Source organism: Sturnus vulgaris, chromosome W, assembly GCF_052056855.1.
Source record: "Sturnus vulgaris isolate bStuVul1 chromosome W, bStuVul1.hap1, whole genome shotgun sequence".
Classification (NCBI taxonomy): Eukaryota; Metazoa; Chordata; class Aves; order Passeriformes; family Sturnidae; genus Sturnus; species Sturnus vulgaris.
Genome location: NC_142282.1, coordinates 30,284,924 through 30,312,122, shown reverse-complemented (window position 1 = coordinate 30,312,122; position 27,199 = coordinate 30,284,924).

Sequence of the window (27,199 nt, the reverse complement as noted above, 5' to 3'; positions counted from 1 at the left end):
CTGCTCGTGATAGTGTTTTCATAGAAAATTTGGTAGTAAATACTAAGAATCATTCAAACTTTTGCGTCTGTAACTTTACTAGGATTTCAGGATGTGATTTTTCCTATGTAGCCCCAGTTACTTGTCACCATCTTTTGCAGTCAAATTACACACTGATCCACCATCTATTGCCCACTCCAATTGGAATGAACCTCTCTCTGGTGAAGCAATTGTTGCTCCACCAAGATCTGATCGGAATTTTGGAGAAGATCAAGAAAAAGGGACAGAAAACTCTAATAGCTGTTCATCACAATGTGGAAAAAATACATCGTGTTTTGGAAAGGGTAAAGACAGATGCTGAACACAGGTGGTGGCATACTCTATTTGGGTGGTCACCTACTGCTACAGGTGTCCTGAACAAATTGTGTCATCCCACCATTGTTCTCTTGATTTTGGATTTAATTGGTTTTGTTTTATCAGCAATCCTATACATGATGAGTTGGAGAATAATGAAACGGTTAGCACAATTGGCATCTGTGACAAATGTATCCAGATCGGTTACTGTTGGCATCCCGAGGGTTATTGACACAAGGTTTCAAATAAAATAAAAAATTATTATTTTCTTTCTTTTTTTTCATCTTCTAATTTCAATTAGAATTTTTTTAATCAAAAACTTGCTTAAAAATTGATTTATTTCTAATAAAAATTGAAAAAATTTAAAGAATTGAACAAATCGTTTGAGCAATCAAAAAAAAAAATTGAATATAATTAATCTGTTTTGTTTTCCCTTTTCTCCTTTTCCTTATCCTGTCCCTTATCTTTTAACTACTTTCCTGTCTCTGTTTTCCGGGATATGCTACCAACTCAGACGAGTCCTGAAGACACCACAACTGAAGACTTCAATACAACTCTAGAAAAGGGGTGCCCTTGACGACGATCGTGAGTCACGGGGTGGTGTAAGGGTCGGTCCGAAGTTCTCCTCGACTTTGCCTCCCGACCGTCACAAGGAGACCTCGATGACCCCCACCCAGGCTGACTCCGAACAATGGTTTACTGGCCAGGCCAGGTGGATGCTCATGAATGTGAGCTGGTATATTGTGTTCACTGGACCGTGCTGTTGTGGCGCCAACCAGAGACTGTGTTGTCTCAACTGAGGACTGCTTGTCCGTACCTGTCTCCTGCAGCACCACACAATGGCCCATAAATCTTCCCACCTTTTGGCCAGAAGCCACTCGCTTTGGAGAAGGACTATAAAAGAGCGACCCTTTGGAAAAGACCCTTTGAGATCTCTCCACTGATGAAGACCCCCTGGAGAAGACCCCAGAGATCTCCCCTCGGATGAAGACTCACCTATCGGATGACCCGCGAGGATGCCCATCTCATCTGTTGGTATCTATTCTCCCATCCCTTCCTTTCCTTCCCCTTTCACTATCCTATACCTCTCCCCTTTACCGTAACTGAATAGTTGGCATTTGATGAAATGCATTGCTGTTGTTGATTAAACTGATTTTCTGCTGTTGAATAAACTGATTTTGTCCCCTGCATTTTGCCTGTTTGCACCTTTGAGATCAAAAGAACCATCACGACCCCCGCTCTGCATTAATAGCGGATCGTGACAATACCCTGCCAAGTAGAAATTTCTTCTATATTTCAGTGATTGATAGGCAGAAAAAATGAATTTCATTTGGGGAAAGAAAGACATTCTAGGAATATTCAGACTGCTATCTTGCCCCGGGTAAAACATTTACCATGGCCTTAGCGTTAATGAGCTTGTGAACATCAGCTGCCAGGAGGAAGGATATTTCCTCCAGTTTCACAGAATACTTGGTCAGTACATCTGCTATCTGTGCAAAGAATACAGATAAGCAACAACAATGAAAAGTAGAACTCAAATATCAATTTCCCAAGTTAAAATCTACATGAACAAGACAATTTTTCCATTCAAGTGAATTCGATTTAATTAATTCATTAACTACATAAGTATCATTCTCACATTCAAGAATAGAATTCAAAGAATCAACGTTGCTTCTTCTGAGACATTGAAGACTGAGTATATCCCAACTTCAAATCTATTAGGACGGCATGAAAGCAATACCTGCTACATTTAGTACATGTAAACTACAAAGACATCTAGAACAGCTGTAAAAGATGAACAAACCCATGAACTTTGAAGTAGATGCTAGCAAGAAATGTGGAAATAGGCTTTATCTGCCCAGTGCTTTTCCCAAAAGCTTGGGCACTCCTTGGCGTCAGTGAGAGTCTCTGTCTCATTATTCAGCAGCTGGATTAGGGTAAAAAAGGATGCATGCAATCACTTCATTCCTGTTCATGACATAAACTTACTGCATCATCACGGAAGCCATTTACTTGGAAATATAGCCTAAAAAATAGGTGTCAGACTGGGTACATATCTAGATTGCTATGAGCAAAACCAATTTCTTTTTAACAGGAAAGCCATACAATATGCCTGCCATGGCATATATTAGTCTACTAGCCCTGCACTTCAACGGGCAGTGAGGAGTTCATTACACCAAATTTACGTTTGGCAAGGAGACAGTCTATTTATTACAAGCCCCTAGTTCTAGAACCAAGAATTCAGGAGTTGCTCATTCCCAATGAAAATCTGTCAATTTAGTACCTTTAGGGTTTTATGCTTCTGTTCTTTACCTGCCTTGAGTGTGGCTTTCTTGTGAAGTCACTGATGGGTGTTTTTCCAACACATTTCTGCTGATTACACGGTAATTGCATGGCATCAGCAGACTTCTCTAAATGTCTCTTTAAAGTATCCTTTTTACTCTTCTTAGAGGACCTTGTCTTCTTCTTTCCTTCACCCAAAAGGTGGGCTAAGTGAGCCTTCAAAGAACCATCTTCTCAACAATTAGAATTCTTTCAAACCTACTGAATGGAGAAGAGCGAAAAAAAAAATTAAAAAAACTAGTACGGGAAAGACAGCAGAAGAGAAAGGTTAAATAATGAATCCTACATGCCACATGCATAACTCTCTTCATTCGAGGCTCTTTTCAAACTGAGAAAAAAAAAAAAAAAATATCATCTTTTCCTCAGAGAGGAAAAGTGGAGTAACTGGATCGTGTTGCCTCGCTTACAGTTACCAGAAAAGTCAACAGCAGAGTTGAAAACTCCTGAAGCTGGCTAACTACACCTCTAAATGTTTTACTACTGTGTTATGATTCTGTCTTCAGTTAATAGAACCTGATATACAACAAAGAGATGGGAGCACATGGAGATGCATTGGAGAGCCCACGCTGGAGGTAACACATTCATTTTTTACTCAAACAAATCCAAATTAGAAATGTTGAAAATGACCTGGGGCCATTTCAACAGCCAGCAAACTGACTAACACAACCAACCTTTGGCTTTTATTCAATCCTTTGCTTGTTTTACCTGGGCCTTGAAGATCTGTCTGCAGCCTTCCTCTCTGCAAATATATCACACTCGTCCTATTGAGAAGCCATGGCTCATCACAGCTGCTTGGCCAGGCCTGCTTCCAGAAGAACTGGCAACTACAAGCTGGGAGCCAAGAGATACAACACTTCACTTGGAAAAGGGCTTTTCATGAATCCTAGAATCCCAGAATGGTTTGGACTGGAAGCGGCCTTAGAGATAGATTATCTTCTTCCCATATCCTGACATGGGCAGGGACACTTTTCCACTAGTCCAGGTTGCTCCATGTCCGCTCCAGCCTGGCCCTGGACACTTCCTGCCATGGGGCTCCCACACAGCCTCTTTGAGCAACATGTGCCAGGCCTCAGCACCCACACAAGGAAGAATTCCTTTCCAATATCCCATCTACCCCAGCCCTCTGGCAGTTTGAAGCTATTCCCCCTTGTCCTGCAAGTCCAGACCCTTTTCCAAAGTCCCTCCCCAGCTATCTTGGAGCCCCAGCAGGCACTGCAAGGGGCTCGAAGGTCTCCCTGGAGCCTTCTGTTCGCCAGATTGGATACCCTCGGCTCTCCCAGTCTGTCCTAGAGCAGAGGAGCTCCAGCTTTCAAAGCAGCATAGCAGCCTCTTACCCGTGAAACTCCACTCCACTGCACGCCTTCCAGGACCTACGGATATCACTTCCGGTGTCGCTCGGGGTCACTCCCGGCTCTATCCCCGCACCCCATGGGGCCCTCAGGTGATGCCGCTTGGACGCCACTCCTGTTGCTGTCAGACCAATGCCTAGGACGTGCAACTTTGTTCTCCGAGCTCCTTGCAACATTCTGCCTTTCTCGCAGTTCGACTGGAAAAAGAAAGCTTTTCGCCTACGCCCTTCACAGTGATCTGTTGCCAGGATAAGAAGTTCTTGTGGCCGGAGCTTTCCCCCGCCTCGAGGAAGCTGATATTAGCACCGCATTGCAGGGGCACTTCTCGCCCCTTGAATACGGGCTCAGCGCTTTCCGAATTCTCTGCTAGCTCCCCAGTCCTCAGCTGCAAGTAGCAGTGATCACAGTATATAGAGCTTCGCATGAACCGAGGACCTGGAGGGACATATTGCACACGAAAGTGTGCCAGGAGAGAGTTGTGTACTACATCATCCCTAATCGTCATCCAGTTTGTGCTTCTGCTGCTTCTGCTCTTAGAAATTGCTCCTTGAAAGACGAGCTAGAGCATCTTTCTGGGTGCATTGCACTGAGTGAGAGCTCGCTAGGGACTTTGCACTTGGAGCCAAGGCAACAGGGCGTGCTTGCCCGCAGAACTGAGGACAAGCTGTTGGGCAGAACTGAAACTGACCACTGAAGTTCAGACCTGTCTGGATGGCAGAAGGCGAAGAACGAAGCCACAGGGCACCGGGCTTCTGAGCGCCGTGCAGCGAAGAGAACATGAACACTCAAAGAGCTCCTTCACAACCGCTTTCACTTCTCAGTGCCCTTGCTGCTTGGAAAAGTAGCACACAGCCGTTGCACGTCATGGCAAAAGCTGGGGAAGTGCCCTTCCTCACACCTTCGCTGGGGTGTACTCCATGCTGCTAGAGCGAAGCAAGAAGGATGCGTGGAAGAATAAAGCGTTCTTAAAGTAACCCTCTGTCAAGCAGCCCTGAAAGGGCGCATAACACACGGCGTCTCGCTGCTCTCCATTCTACATACTCGCAGCTCCCTTCGCCACCTTGCAAAAGTTGCTACCAGAGCAGAGGGGGCCAGATTTAAGAGGCAGTGCCCATGTTCACCTTCTACTTATTGCACGTAAGCCACGTCCAGCTCCTCGCTGCACTCTGTATTTCCCTTCTCCGTGACATTTACCATGGTGCTCTCTGCAACTTGGCGCCTCGAAGTGACCGCCAATGTTTCCACAGCGGGGTGCAAGGGAACCAAGGAGCAGCACAAGCAGCAGTGCTTCAGCTTTCTCCTTCCAACTGCTAAGGGCACGTGGGAAGGCAAGCGAGGGGCAGCCACCTTCCTCTCCTAGTAGCCTGTAACGTGGTGCACAGAAGTACGGTACTTGTGAGGCTTCGTTCACTGCCCTCGCCCACGCCTGGCGCCGCTTTCAGGATCCACTATTAGTACAGAGCAGGGGTCATGATGGTTCTTTTCATCTTAAAGGTGCAAACAGGCAAAGTGCAGGGGACAAAATCAGTTTATTCAACAGCAGAAAATCAGTTTATTCAACAACAGCAATGCATTTCATCAAATGCCAACAACTCAGTTACGGTAAAGGGGGAGGTATAGGAAACAAAGTTTAGGGAGAGGGGAAGGAAAGAAAGGGATGGGAAAATAGCTACCAACAGATGAGACGGGCGTCCTCACTGGTCATCCGATAGACGAGTCTTTGTCCGTGGGGAGATCTCAGGAGTCTTCTCCAGGGGGTAGACGGGTCTTCATCATTGGAGAGATCTCAAAGGGTCTTTCTCAGAGAGTCACTCTTTTATATTCCTTCTCCAAAGCGAGTGGCTTCTGGCCAAGAGGTGGGAAGATTTATGGACCATTGTGTGGTGCTGCAGGAGACAGGTACGGACAAGCAGTCCTCAGTTGGTGGTACAGCACAACCTCTGGTTGGTGCCATGACAGCACAGGCAAGTGAACACAATACACCAGCACACAGTCACGAGCATCCACCTTGGCCGGGCCAGGAAACCACTGTTCAGAGTCATCCTGGGTGGGGGTCATCGAGGTCTCCTTGCAATGGTCGGGAGGCAAAATCGAGGGGAACTTCGGACTGACCGTTACACCACCCCGTGACTCACGATCGTTGTCAAGAGCCCCCCTTTGCAGAGTCGTGGTGGAGTCTTCAGTTGTGGTGTCTTCAGGACTCGTCTGAGTTGGTAGCATATCCCGGAAAACAGAGACAGGAAAGTAGTTAAAAGATAAGGGACAGGATAAGGAAAAGGAGAAAAGGGAAAACAAAACAGATCAATTATATTCAATTTTTGATTACTAACAATCTTAAACAATTTGTTCAATTCTTTAATTTTTCAATTTTTGATTAGAAATAAATCAAATTTTTAAAGCAAAATTTTGATTAAACAATTTTAATTGCAATTTGAAGATAATCAATTCTAGTTAAAAATCATATTTTATCCTATTTAAAACCTTGTGTCAATAACCCTAGGGATGCCAACAGTAACCGATCTGGATACATTTGTCACAGATGCCAATTGTGCTAACCGTTTCATTATTCTCCAACTCATCATGTATAGGATTGCTGATAAAACAAAACCAATTAAATCCAAAATCAAGAGAACAATGGTGGGATGACACAATTTGTTCAGGACACCTGTAGCAGTAGGTGACCACCCAAATAGAGTATGCCACCACCTGTGTTCAGCATCTGTCTTTACCCTTTCCAAAACACGATGTATTTTTTCCACATTGTGATGAACAGCTATTAGAGTTTTCTGTCCCTTTTTCTTGATCTTCTCCAAAATTCCGATCAGATCTTGGTGGAGCAACAATTGCTTCACCAGAGAGAGGTTCATTCCAATTGGAGTGGGCAATAGATGGTGGATCAGTGTGTAATTTGACTGCAAAAGATGGTGACAAGTAACTGGGGCTACATAGGAAAAATCACATCCTGAAATCCTAGTAAAGTTACAGACGCAAAAGTTTGAATGATTCTTAGTATTTACTACCAAATTTTCTATGAAAACACTATCACGAGCAGTTCTAAAGCATGCACATCCATTGCCTACATATACCAGTACTGTTTCAGGAATCTCGTTTGGATGAATTTCAAAATTGCAAACGTTCTGTTCTGTGTCCAAGCAGATATCTTGAGCTCTAATTGCATTACTTTCACAGATAAACCCTTGTTGTTCCCGGACAATGCAAGTTTCCAAATTGACAGTTTGCCACCTCCCACCAATTTGACGGGCCCATTCCCTATGCTCGAAAGGATAGAGAATAGCTCCGTCATGGTTCAACCCTAATGCAATGATGGGGAATATTGAATGCACTGAAGCATTACGTATAGTCAGTACAATGGCTGTGGCTGTGTTTGTGCTGGGATCATAGGTAAAATTTACTAAGTTCCACCAGGACTGGAATTCTTTCTCAAAATCAGTGGCACTGTCCCAGACTATTTTTTTCAAATTTCAGTGGGAAAAGTGCCTTCCTCACCTTCTCTTATAATTAAAGCAGCAACCGACTGCATCCACAACTGGGCCTGGATACAACTGAGAGCCAAAGAGATGTTATTTTGAGTAGCACCAAGTGCATCGATTATCATTTTGTGGTCATTTACGTTTACCTTTTCCCAACTTGGTAATATGTTTGATAACAACCACTGTTGGGTCCCCAAAGCTGTTAAGGCACTTTGCAGGGGCCGTTTTAATTTGGTTACATCTCCAGCTGTGGTAGCCAATTTATTCATTAGTACTTCTGAATCGATGCTGTTCAAAATTCCCAATCCTGTTCCCACAACACCAGTTATGTCTCTTGACATTCGTTTTTTGGAAGGATTCCGTTTCCGCAACCAGGTTGTCCATCCCTCAGAAGAAGTCTGTAGAAAGGGTGAACAAGCTGGCTGAACTTCTGAGACATTATTTTGCATCAGCAATTTGATTTGTTTGAGAGACCATGCCGGATTAAACAATATTTGTTGTTGGCCAGTTTTTCTAAATACGTATGGCCCAAATTGAAAAATCGTAGGGCTCAACACAACCGGTGGTTGGGTGGCAGGTGTTACAACATTAACATCAAGTTCCCCCCAGTATTTTGTATTGTTTTTTCCACACATGACTTTATAGGAAAATTGTATAGCAGTTAAATTTAGCCAACAGTCTTGATTTTGGGTTCTACAATATAAAGTCCGGCCATGGGGTCCTATGCCATAACTGTATGCAGGTTCGGTGAGGGATCCAGCCACTAATTTACAAGTTATTGCGACGTCATCACCTTGCGTCACCACGAAAGGAGGGAAAACCTTGTTTTTGTCATCCAACACTAAGGGGGTGCTTACACCATGGTATGCAACTACTGCGGTCAGTGTGGGTTTTTCTATGGCATTTATTTTGAACCTATAGGTCAGACCTTTCAAGCTGGACTCATCTGTTGTGTTATTCTGCCAGGAGCATGTTACATAGGTTGGTCTCGTTAAAGTTATGCCAACAGTCAGTAAGTTCATCCGCACAAAGCTTTGTAACTTCGACGTTGTTGGCATCAGGGTCCAAGGTATAGTTACCAACCTTCCTTTGGCCACAGCACAGTATTAGGGGGACTTGCTTTTTACATGTCCATACTGTCGTGGGGCAGAGACTCGCCGTGATGTTAGGGTGCAAGCTAATAGTTATATCTGATTTTAAGTAATTCCCGGAGATTGCAATGGTAGTGGCTTTCTCATGAAGGGATTTCTCCACTTTTCTGCATCCTACCTTGATTTCTTCACCAATTGTTCCTATTAGTACCCTAGCCCAGTCCTTTTTGTCCCAACCCCAGTCACTTGAACGGTATACCTCAGAATCGTGCAGTACTACGGTCGCAAGGCTTGGGTGACAATCTCTGGGGTAGGGTCCTAAAGCACTGGTATATCTGATGGAAGCTTCAGACCACGGCCACTCGGCCGAGTTTTGGCCATGGTGTTGTGGTAAGATACAGAGAAGTATCAAAAAGGTGATCATGGTTTGTCCGGTTCCCATGTCCCTCGGCGTTCTTCTGTGAAAAGTAAACACAACAGAGTCTGCCACCAAGAGGCAGGAGGTCAAAATGATGGAACAATCCAACGGGTCCTTATCCGATGCTCCTTTCCCAGAGCATTGGTGGCTATCCATGCATATTTATTCAGAGGAGTTTTTAGTACCAGTGGTACTTCTCCTACAGTAGGGAGGTTTACTAAAACAGTTTGTCCACGGTAATGGGCTGGATTTTTAGGATCATTAGGTCCCTGTAGTGCAGGAATGATGCTTGGGGCTTTTGGACAAAAAGCAGTTATTTTGGGACACCCGTTTACCCCCCATCTATCATTTATACCTTTTACAGCTTGCCATAATCGAAGATCCCAACTTCCCTCATGTGGTTTTAGGAATTGCTTCAGAAGACCATTTGTCCTTTCTACAATCCCGTTGGCTTGAGGGTAATAGGGGGTGTGAAAAGTCCACTTTATTCCTTCCTCCCTTGCCCATTCCTGTACTACTTTAGCAGTAAAGTGAGACCCATTATCAGATTGAATCTCCTGTGGCTTTGGAAAAGTTCCAAACCATTCTTGTAATGCCTTAACAGTGTTTTCTCCCGTAGCTCTGTTAAAGGCTTCAGCTTGAGCTAACCCTGATATTATTTCCACTCCTACCAGCACAAAAGGTTTACCACCAGACTTCTTAAAGGGACCGATATAATCTACCTGCCACGCGTCCCATAAGCCTTTACCTTTCCTTAAGTGCAAAGGGTCATCTTCCAAAGGATGCCTTTCTAGTCGTCTGCGGCATTGTTCACAAGCTGATATGCATGTTTTACACATTTCCCTGGTGACAGGCCAGCCACGAGCAAGGGCTTCTTTGTACAAACCTTTCGCACCTGTATGTTTTCTTTTTATATGCAGCCATTCTAGCAGGTGCACCCAATCCTCTGTAATTTGTTCCTTTTTCAGGGGGCTTAGTCTTGCTAACTCATCAGCAGCATTATTCCACTCACCAGCTAAATTTCCATCTGTCTGATGAGAAGCCACCCACCCCACAGCAAAGTTTCCTTGATTGGCTATATCTAGAATTTCTTGCCATTTTTCCTTATGCCATACTGGGATCCTGTTAACTTCCCAATAATTTTGCTGCCAGAAAGGAAGCCACTCTGTACATCCTTTAAACACAGCATAGGAGTCAGTGTAAATACAAACAAGAGAGGTATTATGTACCTCATGCTTGAAAACACTCCATACAGCAATCAGCACACCAACCTGAGCACTGCCTTCTCCCTCAGTAATAATTCGTTCACCAGATGAAGTATGGAGAGCTACTGCCCTGTATTTCCACACCTTTCCTTCTCGTCTAGCAGAAGCATCAGTAAACCAAGAATTCACTGATTGTTCAGGGGAGAAAGGAGGGGCCACTTTAATTACTGAGGCAGGTTTATCGTGGCTGCTAGCCAAGTTCTCAGTTTCTTGTATAGCCAGATTTTTTACAGCTCCTTCTGTTACAGAGAAGATGTTACAGTAATGTTCTATCTGGGCATACCACTTCCTAACTGAGGATCTCTGGGCCACCCCGTCATGGGGAGGGGTCCCGCCGGTGACTGTTTTAATAACTTTAAAAGGGCCTCTTAATACAATTGGTTGCTGACATGTAATTTTCTCCACTTCTATGAGAGCTATGCTGCCAACAAAAAGCCCCCTTTCCCAGGTAGTGTATCTTTTTTCAGCATCTTTAAAACCACGAGAATAAAAACCAACAGGACCTGTAGGGCCTTCTGGGCCTCGTTGCCATATGTGCACTGACAACCCCGAGGTGGCAAATCCCCATTCTACCTGGAAAGGATCTGTGGGATGAATAGGGCCTAGAGCTTGATGTGCAGTTGCTTCAAAAATCAGCAGTTGTAATGCTTCCTCCTGAGAAGGAGTCCAATCCCATTTTACCCTTTTCCTCAGCAAGTCATAAAGAGGTGTAGCAATAATGGAAAAATCAGGGATGTGTTTTCTCCAAAGCACTAATAATCCCAGAGCTTGTTGAAGCTCTTTCCTGGATCCAGGCATTTTAATTTGATCTAGGGAGGTTAGGGTATCAGGTGGAATGCATGTCATACCTCCTTTCCACCAAATCCCCAAAAACTTCACCTCCTGCGAAGGTTTCTGAATTTTCTCTGGGGGAATTTGTAAGTCAAGGCTTTCCAGATGAGATATTATTTTCTGTTGGCTATCCCCCACTACTTCTATTTCATCTCCCCCCACCAGAATATCATCAATGTATTGATAGACAGCTACATTGTCAGGTTTGGGTATCTTTTCTACTTCCTGTGCTAAAGCATGGTGGGCTAGAGTAGGGGAGTGTTTGTACCCTTGAGGAAGCTTAGTGAAGGTGTATTGCTGTCCTTCCCATGTGAAGGCAAAACAGTCCATGTCCTCTGGCTGTATAGGTATCATAAAGAACATGTCTTTGACATCTAAAGTTGCCGTGATTGTATGAGCCTTCTCCTGAATTGAAGTTATAAGTTCAGCTAAATTTGGGACAGCTGCTGTGAGAGGATCTGTGTTTGCATTTAGTCTGCGAAAATCTACTGTCAGCCTCCACTTTCCGTTAGGTTTACGGACTGGCCACACTGGAGAGTTAAAGGGAGAATGAGTGTCAATTATCACTCCCTGATCTGTCAGGTCCTGAATAACTGGCTTGATTCCTTCTTTGGCACCAGTGGGAAGTGGGTATTGTTTCACATTAGTAATTTTACTGAAAGGTAAGGAAGGTGCGGATTGAAGCAGATTAATATTAAAACGTGGTGTGCCAAAGGACCAGAGACAAGCCTCCTCGTCTTCCCACTGTCTTCCAGCAAGGACATCTATTCCCAATAAATCATTTGGAATATCTCCAATTACAATTTTGATAAGTAACAAATTCTCCTTTCCAGGTAGTAAGATTTTTATCAGAGCTATATCCATAGCTTCTGTGGTCCCCAAGGCATTGAGAACAAAGCATTGTCTCCTTGTTGGAACAACTCCACATTTCTGCGCAGCTTTTCTTGTTAGTGCAGAAATTTGGGCTCCAGTGTCAACCTGTGTTGGTTTGAAAGTAAAACCAGTGCGAGACTCTAAGTCAGTAATACAATTTAATAGGAGAAAAGAGAAAAAAATAAAATACATGCAGTAATATAAAAGAAACAACCACCAACACAGTCAGAAATACAACCTGACACCCTGTCAGTCAGGGTGTTGGTAGCAGTCCGTATAAATGGTGGCTGCAGTCCTCCTGGATGACAGATGTGGTTCTGTTGAAGCAGTGCTCCTGTAGAAGGTGCAGTTTTCCTCCGAAGATCCAGCAATGATGTGGAAAAAGGTCCGACTTTCCTCTGGGATCCAGTAGAAAGGTCTGCCCTCGGGTCCCAAACCCCAGTTTTTTATCTAGGTAGGAAAGGCTTGGCTCCTGCCCCTGGTTGGGGCATCTCCCAATGGGGTGATGTAATCTTATCAGTCACACAATAGGACTTAATGGCCCATTAACGGAATATATCTTCTGGAGGAAGGATGGGTTGTGAAAAGTTAACAGAGATCATCCCCCTGATTTTATCAGAAGGCACATCAGCAGAGGATATCTCCCACAGAGATAAGGATCACCACCCCTCCCACATTTTAACAGATGGTGATAGAATACACATTTTTGCATTGTACCCCAGGACATAATCCACCCCTTATTCTATTACCATCTACATCATACCCAAACCAATACCCTCTTACAGATATATAATACAAAATGAAACCTTACATACAGTTCTCACTAAAAATTAGGTCTCTTTGCGGTACACAACGGGTTTCCCCATCTTTCTGCATTACCCACCAGGTGCAACCAGGTCCTTGAGCAAAAACAATCCCACGGATTGGTTTGCCTTTGCCTGTGGTGGGATTAATCCAAACAGTCTTTCCTAAAATACCTTTCATGTGTACCACTGGGACCTTGTCCCCATCCACTGTGTGCAGGGGTTCAGAGTGGGTAGGACCGGCTCGATTGATGGACCCTCGGGTGTTAACCATCCAGGTGGCTTTGGCCAAGTTCATTTCCCAATTTCTGAAGGTTCCACCACCTGGTGCTTTCAAAGTAGTCTTAAGGAGTCCATTAGACCGTTCAACTGTCCCGGCAGCTGGCGCATTGTAAGGAATATGATATATCCATTCAATGCCATGTTCTTTGGCCCACGTGTTGATAAGGCCGTTCTTGAAATGGGTTCCGTTGTCTGATTCAATTCTCTCAGGGGTACCATGCCTCCAAAGGACTTGTTTTTCTAGGCCCAAGATGGTGTTCCGGGCAGTGGCATGAGGCACAGGGTAGGTCTCTAACCATCCTGTGGTTGCTTCCACCATGGTCAGTACGTAGCGTTTGCCCTGGCGGGTTTGGGGAAGGGTGATGTAGTCAATTTGCCAGGCTTCCCCATACCTGTACTTTGACCATCGTCCACCATACCACAGAGGCTTCACCCGCTTGGCCTGTTTGATTGTGGCACAGGTCTCGCAGTCGTGGATGACCTGTGAGATACTGTCCATGGTAAGGTCCACCCCTCGGTCACGGGCCCATTGGTACGTCGCATCTCTCCCCTGATGACCAGAGGCATCATGGGCCCAATGAGCCAGGAATGATTCTCCCTTGTGCTGCTAGTCTAGATCCACCTGTGATACTTTCACTTTGGCAGCTTGGTCCACCTGCTCGTTGTTGTGATGTTCTTCATTAGCCCGGCTTTTGGGTACGTGTGCATACACGTGTCGAACCTTTATGGTCAGTTTCTCTATTCGGGCAGCAATGTCCTGCCCAATCTCAGCTGCCCAGATGGGTTTCCCTCTGCGCTGCCAGTTGGCCTTTTTCCAGCAATCCAGCCAACCCCACAGAGCATTAGCTACCATCCATGAGTCAGTGTAGAGATAGAGCCTTGGCCACTTCTCTCGTTCAGCAATATCCAAAGCCAACTGGATGGCTTTTAGCTCTGCGACCTGACTCGATCCACCTTGTCCCTCGGTAGCTTGTGCAACTTGTCGTGTGGGGCTCCATACTGCAGCTTTCCATTTCCGGTTAGTGCCTACAATTCGGCAGGAACCCTCTGTGAAGAGGGCATATCGTCTTTCAGTCTCTGGTAGCTCATTATATGGTGGGGCTTCCTCAGCACGTGCCACTTGCTCCTCTTCTTCTTCAGAAGACAATCCAAAAGTCTCACCTTCAGGCCAGTTTGTAATTATTTCCAGAATCCCAGGGTGATTTGTATTCCCAATATGAGCGCGCTGAGTGATGAGGGAAATCCACTTGCTCCATGTGGTGTCAGTGGTGTGATGTGTGGAAGGCACCTTTCCCTTGAACATCCAACCCAGCACTGGTAGTCGGGGTGCCAGGAGGAGTTGTGTTTCTGTGCAATCACCACTGAGGCCGCTTGACCTCCTTCATCGGCGGCCAAGATCTCCTTCTCTGTGGGAGTATAGCTGGCTTCAGATCCTTTGTAGCTTCTGCTCCAGAATCCCAGTGGTCGACCCGGAGTCTCCCCAGGCACCTTCTGCCAAAGGCTCCAGGGCAGACCATGGTTCCCGGCTGCAGAGTAGAGCACGTTCTTCACATCTGGTCCCGTCCTGACTGGGCCAAGGGCTACTGCATGAGCAATCTCCTGCTTGATCTGGGCAAAGGCTTGCTGCTGCTCAGGGCCCCAGTGGAAATCGTTCTTCTTGCGGGTAACCAGGTAGAGAGGGCTCACAATCTGGCTGTACTCAGGAATGTGCATTCTCCAAAAGCCTATGGCACCTAGGAAGGCTTGTGTTTCCTTCTTGCTGGTAGGTGGAGACATAGCGGTGATGTTATTAATTACCTCTGTTGGGATCTGACGATATCTATCTTGCCACTTGACTCCTAGAAACTGAATTTCCTGACCCAGTCCCTTAACTTTATTTCGCTTAATGGCAAAACCAGCTTTCAGCAGAATCTGGATAATCTTCTCTCCTCTCTCGAAGACTTCCCCTGCTGTGCTGCCCCATACAATGATGTCATCGATATACTGTAGATGTTCGGGGGCTTCACCCTTTTCCAGGGCAGCCTGGATCAGTCCATGACAGATGGTGGGACTGTACTTCCACCCCTGGGGCAGACAATTCCAGGTGTACTGCACGGCCCTCCAGGTGAAAGCAAACTGAGGCCTGCATTCTGCTGCCAGAGGAATGGAGAAAAATGCATTGGCGATGTCAATGGTGGCATACCACTTTGCTGCCTTTGACTCCAGCTTGTACTGGAGTTCCAGCATGTCCGGCACAGCAGCGCTCAGCAGTGGAGTCACCTCATTCAATGCACGATAGTCTACGGTCAATCTCCATTCTCCTTCAGATTTACACACAGGCCAGATGGGGCTGTTGAAGGGTGAGTGGGTTTTGCTGACCACCCCTTGACTCTCCAGCTCACGGGTCATTTCATGGATGTGAATCACCGCGTCTCTGTCAGTACGGTATTGCCGACGGTGTACTGTTTTTCTGGCGATTGGTACCTGTTGCTCTTCAACTCTCAGTAGTCCCACAGCAGAGGGGTCATCTGCAAGACCAGGCAAGGTGTTCCGTTTTCTAATGTCGTCTGTCTCTACAGCAGCTATCCCAAAAGCCCAGCGATATCCTTTTGGGTCTTTGAAATATCCATTTCTAAGATAGTCTATGCCAAGGATGCATGGGGCCTCTGGGCCAGTCACGATGGGGTGTTTCTGCCACCTGTTCCCAGTTAAACTCACTTTGGCCTCCACTACAGTCAGCTGCTGGGATCCTCCTGTTACCCCAGAAATAGAGATGGATTCTTCTCCTACATACTTTGATGGCATCAGAGTACATTGGGCGCCGGTGTCAACCAAAGCCTTATGTTTTTGTGGGTCGGATGTGCCAGGCCATCGGATCCACACAGTCCAATAGATTCGATAATCCCTCTCCTCTACCTGGCTAGAGGCAGGGCTCCTCTATTCCTGATCCTGGTACACGTTGCTCTCTCCCTGTAAATAGGTTCTTGAGGTTCCTTCAAGAGGATCAGTCATATCATCATTTTGATACTGTCTGGAGTTCTCTACACGAGAGACTGGAGCAGCATTGACTCTAGATGAACTTCTTGTGGTAGGTGTCCCTCTTTTCAGCTCACGTACCCGGGCTGCTAAGGAGGAGTTGGGTTTTCCATCCCACTTCCTCATGTCTTCTCCATGCTCCTGAAGGAAAAACCAGAGGTTACCTCGTGGAGTGTGTCCTCTCTCCCTGCCTGAGGAACGCCGGCTCCTAATGGCAGAAACTCTTGTTGGTTCTGGAGAGATCTGGTAGTTGTTTTCCTTAAGTTCTTTTTTTAGTTTCTGATGGCCCTCTTCAATCAGGCTTCGGACTTGCTCCACCAGCCGTGTTTCCACGGATGAGACATGGGTACAAAATGGGGCTGTGACACTGTCCTCATAAATTCTTAGTTTATTGGCCAAGACGCCTACCATGTCCTCACCTTCCCTCCAATGCAGCGTTGCCAGGTAACGGGAATACATCTCTGGTCCAAGCCGTGCAAATCTCAACCACATCTGTGACGTGCACCGGACACAGTCTGGGCTCTTAGGAAATCTCTCATCTTCTGAGAAAATGATCTCCAGCACGGCCAATTCCCTCAGCCATCGGATACCTTGTTCTATTGTGCTCCATTTTCCTTGGTGCACCTGAAGATCTCCTTTACAAAGGTATCTGTCCTTCACACTTGTCAGCAGTCGCCGCCAGAGGCTGAGAGTTTCTTGGGTTCTCCCAATCCCCTGGTCAATGACCACATCCCTGGACAGAGATCCCAGTTGCCTGGCCTCACATCCATCCAGAATGGTGTCATTGGCTGCAGCGTCCCAGATGCGGAGCAGCCAGGTCAAGATGGACTCATTTGTCTGGCGGGTGAATTCCCTCCGCAGGTCACGCAGCTCACCCAGGGATAGACAGCGAGTGATGATTTCTGGCTCTGTCACTTCTGCTGGGTGCGAAGGTCCTGCCACGTCCTCGTCAGTCACTATGCGAACTGATTTGCTCTTTGATTTCTTCTTCTGAACGGGTGCAACTGCTACTGGTCTAGGCTGTTCTGGCTCAGTGGTGGTTTGTGTGGAGATGCTGATGGTGCTTCTGTCTTTTTTCTCCTTTGTGGCAGACTGCATAGACACGGACACTGTTGCTTTGCTTTTGGCTTTTTCCTCCTCTGTGGCAGTCTGCGTAGACACGGACACTGTTGCTTTGCTTTTGTCTTTTTCCTCCTTTGTGGCAGTCTGCATAGACACGGGCACTGTTGCTTTTTGTTTGGTTCTTCTCCTCTTTGTGACATTCTGTGCAGTCGTGGACGAAGTTGATTTGTTTCTTTTTTCCTCTTCCTCAAGAATACGCATCAATACGCCATGTAGTGTTCTGTTTCTAAGCATGTTGTAGGCTGTAAAGGCTGTGCAGAGGAGACAAAGCAGAACTAACAACAATATTATGCTGTCCTTAGCATCCAGCGGGAACTCAACATTTCCAAAAACTACTGTAGCAGGCCGGAAAGATTGGAAAAAATCATCCTTTACCCCTCCCCCCAAGGGCTGGGGGTGATTGTTAAAACCCCGGATGTAGCAACCTAGACTAGGACAAGCAAACAAAGTCGAGTATATAGTCCGGATTATGTTCATTGCCTCAGAGGTTATCATGCAGTAGACATAATAGGCCAGTAAATCAATTTTTATACCATATCCTGGTCTACACAGGAGCATTACAGCTGGCAGATACTTCCCCATGTGTGGAAAAATATAGAGAGCAAGATATAAAACCCATGTAAGCATGTTGAGAATCATGGTGAAAACAAAATTGTAATACTGACTTTCCTCAGTACCCTTCGTGCCCCACGTTGGGCGCCAATTAATGTGTTGGTTTGAAAGTAAAACCAGTGCGAGACTCTAAGTCAGTAATACAATTTAATAGGAGAAAAGAGAAAAAAATAAAATACATGCAGTAATTTAAAAGAAACAACCACCAACACAGTCAGAAATACAACCTGACACCCTGTCAGTCAGGGTGTTGGTAGCAGTCCGTATAAATGGTGGCTGCAGTCCTCCTGGATGACAGATGTGGTTCTGTTGAAGCAGTGCTCCTGTAGAAGGTGCAGTTTTCCTCCGAAGATCCAGCGATGATGTGGAAAAAGGTCCGACTTTCCTCTGGCATCCAGTAGAAAGGTCTGCCCTCGGGTCCCAAACCCCAGTTTTTTATCTAGGTAGGAAAGGCTTGGCTCCTGCCCCTGGTTGGAGCATCTCCCAATGGGGTGATGTAATCTTATCAGTCACACAATAGGACTTAATGGCCCATTAACGGAATATATTTTCTGGATGAAGGATGGGTTGTGAATAGATAACGATGATCATCCCCCCATCTTATCAGATGGCACATCAGCAGAGGATATCTCCCACAGAGATAAGGATCACCACCCCTCCCACATTTTAACAGATGGTGATAGAATACACATTTTTGCATTGTACCCCAGGACACAACCACAAAGGTAACAGGTGACCTTTTAGGGCCAACCATTGCTGTTATCAGGAGGTCCCCAGTATTAGGATTTCTGGTGAGCGTTCTAATGAATAACCAGTTCCCCCCCCCATGCCTCTGCCCACCCACGAGAGACGGGGTTTCTAGTTTCCCTGCTTCTGAAGCCGTTTCAGTTCCATTCCCAAAAACTGAGAAGGAGGAAACTCTGACTCAGCTCTCAGAACCTGTGGACGAGATTGATTTGGCTCACTGCCCAGAATCTGTGGAGGGGTTAAGTTTGACTCACTGACCACAACCTGTGGAGGAGGCGGTGCACTAGGCTGGACAGTAGGAGAGTTTGATGTAAGGATCTTAGGGCAATGCCAATTCACAACAATTTTTATCAACTTGTCAAGTGGTAAGCCATCCATAACATCTTTAGGAATTTGTTTCTTTAACCCCAACGACCACCAGTACTGACGGGGAGTATTCAAATTCCCCTTTCCTGGCTTATCACTAGGAGAAACAAGGTGTCTAACACCTTTAGTTTTCTCCACTTTATCCTATGGGACTTTTACGGGTCCATATTTCCTGCTGTAATTCAACAAGTCCTCTGCAACATCGCTCCATGTCCAAACTTTACGGTTATTGTCAGGAGATTCTGGAGTCCGTCTAGAGGGGGATTCATAGGGAGGGAAAGAGTCCACGGAACCAGATCGCTCACGTGAGTTTCCAAGAAATCTATCTAATCTTTCTACAGGTGTCATGGATGCGATAGTTTTTTGAAGGAGAATTGCGGTAGATTTGAGTGTTTCTGGGAGACCACGAATTAAAGGGGTCATGATTTCAGGCATTACAGGCAATTGCATAGGTGATTCATAGGTGGTAGTCAGTTTTCTATCATGTATCATTTGCAGGCAAGCAGCTTTGTGAATGTTTTTCAAAAGTTGGTCGGGAGTATCAACTAAAGCTATAGGGTCTCCCCTTTCCAGGGGGTTAAGCCCCCCGGCCCAAAAAGCTGCACGTTGGGTCAAGGACCATGGGTAGCTCTTATCTCCGGTTCTTAAGAAGACCCTATGTCCCCGATACCCACTAGCTTCACTTTCTGATAATTTAATCTCATCTCCCCCAGTAAGAGACACTCGAAATACATATTCAGTGTCTGTTTCATGAGGGAGTCGCCCATATTCCTTTGTCAGTTTTGCTAATTCAGTGGCAGAATATGGGATTTCTTTTGTAGAAATGTTTGGTACAAAATCATCAGGACCAAGATAAGTATATTGTGTTTTAACCATAGGTCTCAACTTCGGACAACAGTGTTCCCCAAGATTTTTCATTATAGTTAACTCCTTTTGGGGATAAATTTGATTAATGTGAACAATCTCCTTCTCTTCTGTTTCTGCGTGTGTTTCATTCTGTCTTACTGTTTTGGTACTTTCTTCTCTTAGGGCAGCCTGTAGCAAATGTTTTTCATCTCGCAACAAACGGTTCTCATTCCTTTCTTGATCTAATTGTTTTTGCAGAATTTGAACAAGATTTTGCAAAGAATCTATAATTGTACTTTCTTCACTAACTCGCTTAGAGCGAGTTTCTATGGCTGCCGTAAGACAAGCTCCCTAAACTGAGAAGAGTATGGTTTTATTTTTGCCCAGTTTGAACTTTGATTCATGTTGCCAAGAATATATTCTATCAATCACATTCTCCAGATTAAACCAATTACTGTTGGCCCATTCCTCCCCACCTTGGGACGGTCTGGCTCTACACTTATCTAATAGAGCATAAAATGCAGCTTTATCTGTTACGGTGGAATTCTCAGTCATTTTGTGAAGGGATAAGTAAAAACCACAACAGGTAGGTCTATTGCTTAAGTTACCACACACAGCGAAACAGCTTTCGCTGTGTGCCCCCCTTCGCTTCCCTATGCGGGTGAAGAGGCCAAACTACTTGGGAGGCACTCCTTAGTTACAAAACACCAGGTTGTCTCTTCACTACACCAAGTATCAAAAACATCATAAAAAACAACAACGTGTTCTACATTGTCCCTTCTCGTCATCCAGTTTGTGCTTCTGCTGCTTCTGCTGTTAGGAATCGCTCCTTGAAAGACAAGAGAGAGCGTCTTTCTGGGTGCATTGCACTGAGTGAGAGCTCGCTAGGGACTTTGCACTCGGAGCCAAGGCAACAGGGCGTGCTTGCCCGCGGAACTGAGGACAAGCTGTTGAGCAGAGCTGAAACTGACCGCTGGATTTCAGCTGTGTCCGGACGGCAGAAGGCAAAGGACGAAGCCGCTTCGCAGGGCCGTGGAGCAAAGAGCACCTGAGCAGTCAAAGAGCCCCTTCACAATCGCTTTCACTTCTCAGTGCTCTTGCTGCTTGGAAAAGTAGCACACAGCCGTTGCACGCCAGTGCCCTTCCTCACACCTTCGCTGTGGTGTACTCCATTGTTGGGGGTTGAATGCTTCCCTTTTCTTTCTGTGGAATTTCTCCCCTTGTTATGCTAAGTGGTTGCACCTTAAGGTAATGTTCTCTCGAAGGGAGGTGGGTGGAGGAAGAGGGGGGGGGGAGACCGGAAAAAGGAAAGGTGGGACGGGGGTCGGGAGCGGGCTGGAAAACTCTCTCTTGTTTGGCTCGTGGAGGGAGGGGACGCCCCGTGCTCGGATCTGGCATCTCCCCTGCCACCCCAGGGCTGAGATCCACGCTCCCTGCCTTTGGACATCGCTCTGCTGCTCTCCCACCTCACCCTACTACCTCCAGACACTCTGCCGAGCACCACGACCGACACCGTGAGGGGGGAGTCACTTTCCCCATCCCTCTCACCCCTGGACCGCTGTCGCTGTCACTCCAGCCCTCTTCAACGGCGCGGGACCTGCCCTGCTCCCACAGCACCGGTAACTGAGCACAGGGAGACGGCCTGCGGCCAAAAGGGACTGGAACTGAGTCATACTGTTCTGTTCTGTTGTCAATTTTTATAGCTGTTGTTGTTTTCTGCCTTGTTAGATATCAGTAAAGAACTGTTACACTTATCCCCACATCTCATGCCTGAAGGCCCCTGATTTGGACCTGAAATAATTAAAAGGGAGGGGGGTTGCACTCTGCATCGCAGGAAAGGGGCTCTTGCCTTTCCTTAGACCATACCTGTCTTTCAAACCAAGACAGATTTTGGCGCCCGGAACGTGAGGCATTCCCAAAGGGCATGGAGAGAGGGGTAGAAAAGGGCATAACAGTTCTTGAATTACCCAAGCTTGTGGTAGGTGACACCATGCTGTCCAGCTTACCCTGGATTGGCCTCCATGTGGTCACTGCTATATCTCTCCTATTTGCAAGGCCTTCTTTAAACATGAGTCTCATAACCAAGGTTACTGTGGCTATTATCCGGTTCATTTTGTGGGTTGATCAGTTGAGGAATTCATGGATTTTTAATTTTCTCTGGAAGATGGCCACATGGATTCAGAGCTATCGCACTCTAAGTGTGTGTTTCTGGGGCTACTTCAATAATGGTACTTACTGTGAGGAAGTGGCAGCAGGTGAAATCTTCTCCCAACCCATCACACAGTTTTTGAAGTTCACCCCACCAGTCTTCAAGGGGTTCAAATCTGCTTTAAATGCTAATGAAGGCAAAGAAGGAAGCCACAGGGCACCGGGCTTGCAAGGACAGTGCAGCGAAGAGAACATGAGCAGCCAAAGAGCTCCTTCATAATCGCTTTCACTTCTCAGTGTTCCTGCTGCTTGGAAAAGTAGTACACAGCCGTTGCAAGCCAAGGGAAAAGCTGGCGCAGTGCCGTTCCTCACTCCTTCTCTGTGGTGTACTCCATGCAGCTAGAGCAAACCGAGAAGGACGCGAGGAAGAAGAAGGCGTTCTTAAAGTAGGCCCCTGTCAGCAGCCCTTAAAGAGCGCATAACACACGGCGTCTCGCTGCCCTCCATTCTACATACTCGCAGCTCCCTTTGCCGACTTGCAAAAAACCTACCAGAGTAGAGAGGGCCAGATTGAAGAGGCAGTGCCTAGGTTCACCTTCTACTTATTCGACGTAAGCCACGTCCAGCTCCTCGCTGCACTCTGTATTTCCCTTCCCCGCGGCATTTACCGTGGTACTGTGTGCAACTCGGCGCCTCGAAGTGACCGCCAATGTTTCCACAGCGGGCTGCAAGGGAACCAAGGAGCAGCACAAGCAGCAGTGCTTCAGCTTGCTCCTTACGACTGCTAAGGGCACTTGGGAACGCAAGCGAGAGGCAGCCACCTTCCTCTCCTAGTAGCCTGTAACGTGCTCCACACAACCACGGTACTTGTGCTGCTTCGTTTACCTCCCTCACCCACGCCTGGCGCCGCTTTCACTCCCCGGCGGCCAGAAGCCTCTGAAGCGGCTCCACGCAGCCAGCAGTGTGCCGGCAGCCTAGCACTCGAGAACACTGCTTCTGCCCAAGCCCGCCTAGGGCGTGCACCTTTGTTCTCAGAGCTCCTTGCAACAGTCTGCATCTCTCGCAGTTGGAATGGAAAATGAAAGCTTTTCACCTACGCCCTTCACAGAGATCTGTTGCCAGCACGAGAAGGTCTTGTGGCAGGAGCTCGCCCCCACCGCGAGGAAGCTGCTATTAGCACCGCATTGCAGGGGCACTTCTCGCTCCTTGACTACGTGCTCAGCGCTCTCCGAATTCGCTGCTAGCTCCACTGTCCTTTTCAGTGGCAAGTAGCAGCGCTCACAGTACATAAAGCTTTGCAAGGACCAAAGTCCTGGAGGGACATATCTCACACGAAAATGTGCCAGGGCAGAGACGTTCTACACTGAGTAGAGACAGAGACAGACAGAGAGTTCTACACTGCCACTTTTTGTCAACCGTCTTGTGCTCTGGGCGCCTCTGCTGTGACAAAGCGTTCCTTGAATGACGGGCGAGAGCGCCTCTCCAGGCATATTGCACTGAGTGAGATCTCCCTAGGGACTTTTGGGTGTAAAACTTTTTCCACCTCCAAAAATACATGGGTAAGTCCTAAAAGTTTTGGTTTTATTAAGAATAGTTACGTCCAAATATTGCTGTTCCAAACACCCTTGGTTTCAGTCTGAAATTAACTGCTTCTTTCTGTCTTTTTGGCTAGTGGCAATCTAATTCCAAGGTATCTAGATGTGTTGCAAATCCATAAATTACATCTCAGGTTAGGTGGGATAATTGGCTCGGAAGAAAATGGAATTGAGAATTTGAAAAGAATCCAAAGTGAGCTGATTGTAACGGCTTTTTCCCGGCCTATACAGAGTCTTTCACCTTCCACCGGTCTAGCTCAGGTGTTGGGGTGATATTCCCCTGGGCCTTAGCCACAGAGACGTAGATAAGATACCAAAAGAGGCTCTTTCCCCTGATAAAGTTACAGGTTTATTTGTCGTGGGTAGTGAGTGAAAAGGGAAGGGAAAAGAGCGGGGGAAGAGAGAGAAAAGAGGGGAAAGGACAAGATAAAAGCGTGGGGGGGGGAAGAAAACGGGGGAAGAGAAAAAGGGGAAAAAAGAAAGAGCGGGATAAGAGATCTGGGGAAAAAAGAGATGCGGGAAAAGAGAGGGGGGAAAAAAGAGAGAACGGGATAAGAGATGGGGAAAAAATGAGAACGGGGCAAGAGAGAGTGGGGGAAAAAAGAGAACGGGGCAAGAGAGAGTGGGGGAAAAAAGAGAACGGGGCAAGAGAGCGAGGTCAGCGGGTCCTGACCTTTTCTAGGGTCTGGAAAGGGGGGGGCGGGGAGAAATTGGATCCCAGCCAGCTCTGTGTGGCCAGGAGGGGAGAGGGACCAAGATACAGGGTACAGCAGGGGTCACGGGATGTACCATTTACAATGTATCTAGGGAACGCAACAGCTGATGTCACCATCTGAGATTCCCTTGGGTTCCAAATCCTTTCATTTGTGTTTTTGTGGGCTTTTTTGAAGGCGCTGTACAGTTGAAGCCATGATTTAGCTGCGGTGAGACCTGCTCTGCTGTAAAAGCATTATTTTCTCAGTGAGCATGGACAACAGTTACAGTGTCGTCTTTTAAGATTCCCTGCACTCCACTTATGCTGGCAAAAGCAGTGCCTTGACTGTAATCATAAAAGTGATTACAGTTTCATTGCTTTGACATCATGTAGGATGCTTCCTCCATCTCCTGTGGTCAGCATTAAGTAACAGACTTCTCAGTTTCTAGGAAGAGTCTAGCAAACAATCACCTTGCTCCTTCTCTTGCATTTATTCATCACTGCTATGCTGCTCTACAGACAGATAGTCTGTTTATGATTCAACAATTCAATGGGACATCAAGTAAATAGCAAAGCAAAACTAACTAGCGAAAGCACTATAAGGGCCAGAGATTAGCTTGGATCAAAACAGGTATTCTCGTAGCATTGTTTACAAACGAGTCAGCATGTGAAACAGAAGGCACAATGTAGTTTGTGCCTTGTTTTGGGCATGCCCGGAAGAAGGACATTCTGATTTCACATATGGGAAAAGAAATGTTGACATTTGAATGAGATTGTTCATACCCCAGAAAAGGTTGCTTTGAAAGGTTGTGGAAGTCCTGTTAGGAAACATGGCTTTACAAGTCCTTTCCACCAGGAGACAACAGCTGCAGAACATCTGGGTGTGCCAGTATTGAGAGCACCAGCAAAGATGACAGTGGAGAAGTTGGTGAACAATGGCAGTGGCCTGGGGGAGAGCAAGTGGGGTGCTGGCTGTGGAACCAGGGGAGTGCTGACTGATTTAGGAGGCGTGTGATGGTCTGTGCCAGCAAGCGGAGTAGTGCTGTGGCCTTGGGACACTGCCTATACTGGAATTCAGTGCGGTCACTGGGCAAGCTGAATGTCTGAGCTGCTGGAGGGACCCAGTTTGCTCACATGTAAACATCCAGTCTCACTCTTGCCAGCCACAGAAAGGAGCAGGATGTGGCTGCTGGCGATGCCTGTCATGTATATGTAGTGTGCATGTGTGCTATCCTAGCCTGCTGGGAACACTTCTTCTTTGTGACTGCTTGGGCTGAGGGAGAGAAAGCAGTGGTAGTTTCTGAGGTTTCGAGTTTGCTCGAGTTTCTCAGGCTGTTTCTGGAGCCACCCAGAGTTCTCTTCCTTGAAGCATTTGAATTCCTGGTAATTTTCAAAATTCAAACAGACACAGCCCTAAGCTAGTTGATCTGACTTCAGAGCTATTCTTACGCTGAGCTCTTGAATGATCTGATCTCCTGAGATGTCTTCCATCTCAGTTTATGACCTGGTTCTTGTGAAAAGTAGGATCTTTTAGCCTGGAGAAGAGTGGTTTCTGGAGAGACAGTATTGTGGGCTTTGAATATGTAAAGAGGGTATAAGACAAATGGAGAAAGACTTTTTAGGAAGGTTTGCAGAGGCAGGACAAGGGGCCATGCTTTCAAACTGAGACTAGGTTTAGATTGGCTAAAAGGAAAAACTTTTCTACAATGAAGCTGGTGAGGCACTCTAACAGGTGTTCCAGAGAAGTTGTGGATGCCCCATCATTGAGAGTGCTCCTTATCAGTTTGGCTAGTCTAGAGCAATTTGATCTACTGTAAGATCTACCTGTCAAGGAAGTTGGACTAGATGATCTTTAATCACAGACTGTTGTATGATTCCATGAAAGACAGAATGCAATAAAGTTCATATTTCAGATTTTGGCGCAGATATATTTATTATTTCTCACTTATTATCAGCGTCTTTTGCATCATCTGAGCTTTTTAAAAGGTCTAGTAAAAGCACTTTCAAAGATCTTTTCCACAGGCTTTCCCATAGATCATATTTTGAAGGAGTTAACAGACATCGGAAAAGCTCTTTGATATCATATGGAACCAGTTCGTTTGAGGTAAAGGTGGCTCTCATCATGCCTTTAAAGATTTCACTATTTCTACTAAATTCTCTCTGTACTTTACAAATTTCCTTTTTTATCTTGATAGGACAAAGGTTGATAACTTCTACCATTCCTCTTACCAAGATTAACTACACGAGCAACTGATGGTATATACTCTTTTTCCTGGTGTTGACTTTCAGGGCTGGGCATCCCCACCCACCCGGACCAGGAGGCTGCCCACCCCCCCCAGCAACGGGACACCATCCATCCCGCAGGGGCTGTGAGCTGATCCCTCCCCACCCCCACCCCTACCGGCACTGAACTCAGCAGGGGCTCCACTGCCCTCCCCCACCCCGCAGCAGCTTGGAGGGAAGCAATGTGAAACCGGAGCGGGGGACGGGTGCTGGGATCCAGGGTTGCAACACCTGTGGGCGGGGTCGCTGGGTGCTGTGTAGGACTGGGTCTTGGAGGGGGGAGGGGGCAGTGGAGCCGAGGGCAGGGATGGGTTATGGGAGGGGACAGGCTTCGGGGCAGGGACCGGAGGGTGAAGCGGGTTGCAAGATGATGGAGGAGACACGTGGCTGCCACCACATGGGACCCCCCCCTACGGGCTGTATTGCATGGCCAGAGCTATCTGGGACCCCGACACCTTCAGGTGTAGCCACGTGGCCGTTGCCCAGAGGGGAAGGGAACAAGGAAGGAGTGCTGACAATTTTCGAAAAATTATCAGAACTGGGATACTGGGGAGGACCCAGGGACTCAGAGCAACCACAGCAGTGCTGGGAGCCCTGCACCCCCCAGGGAGACCCGTGGGTCCCCTCCAGGTCCGGGTTATAGGGTTTTCGGGAAAGGGAAGGTGAGTCTGAACCGTTTTGCTGCTGCTGTT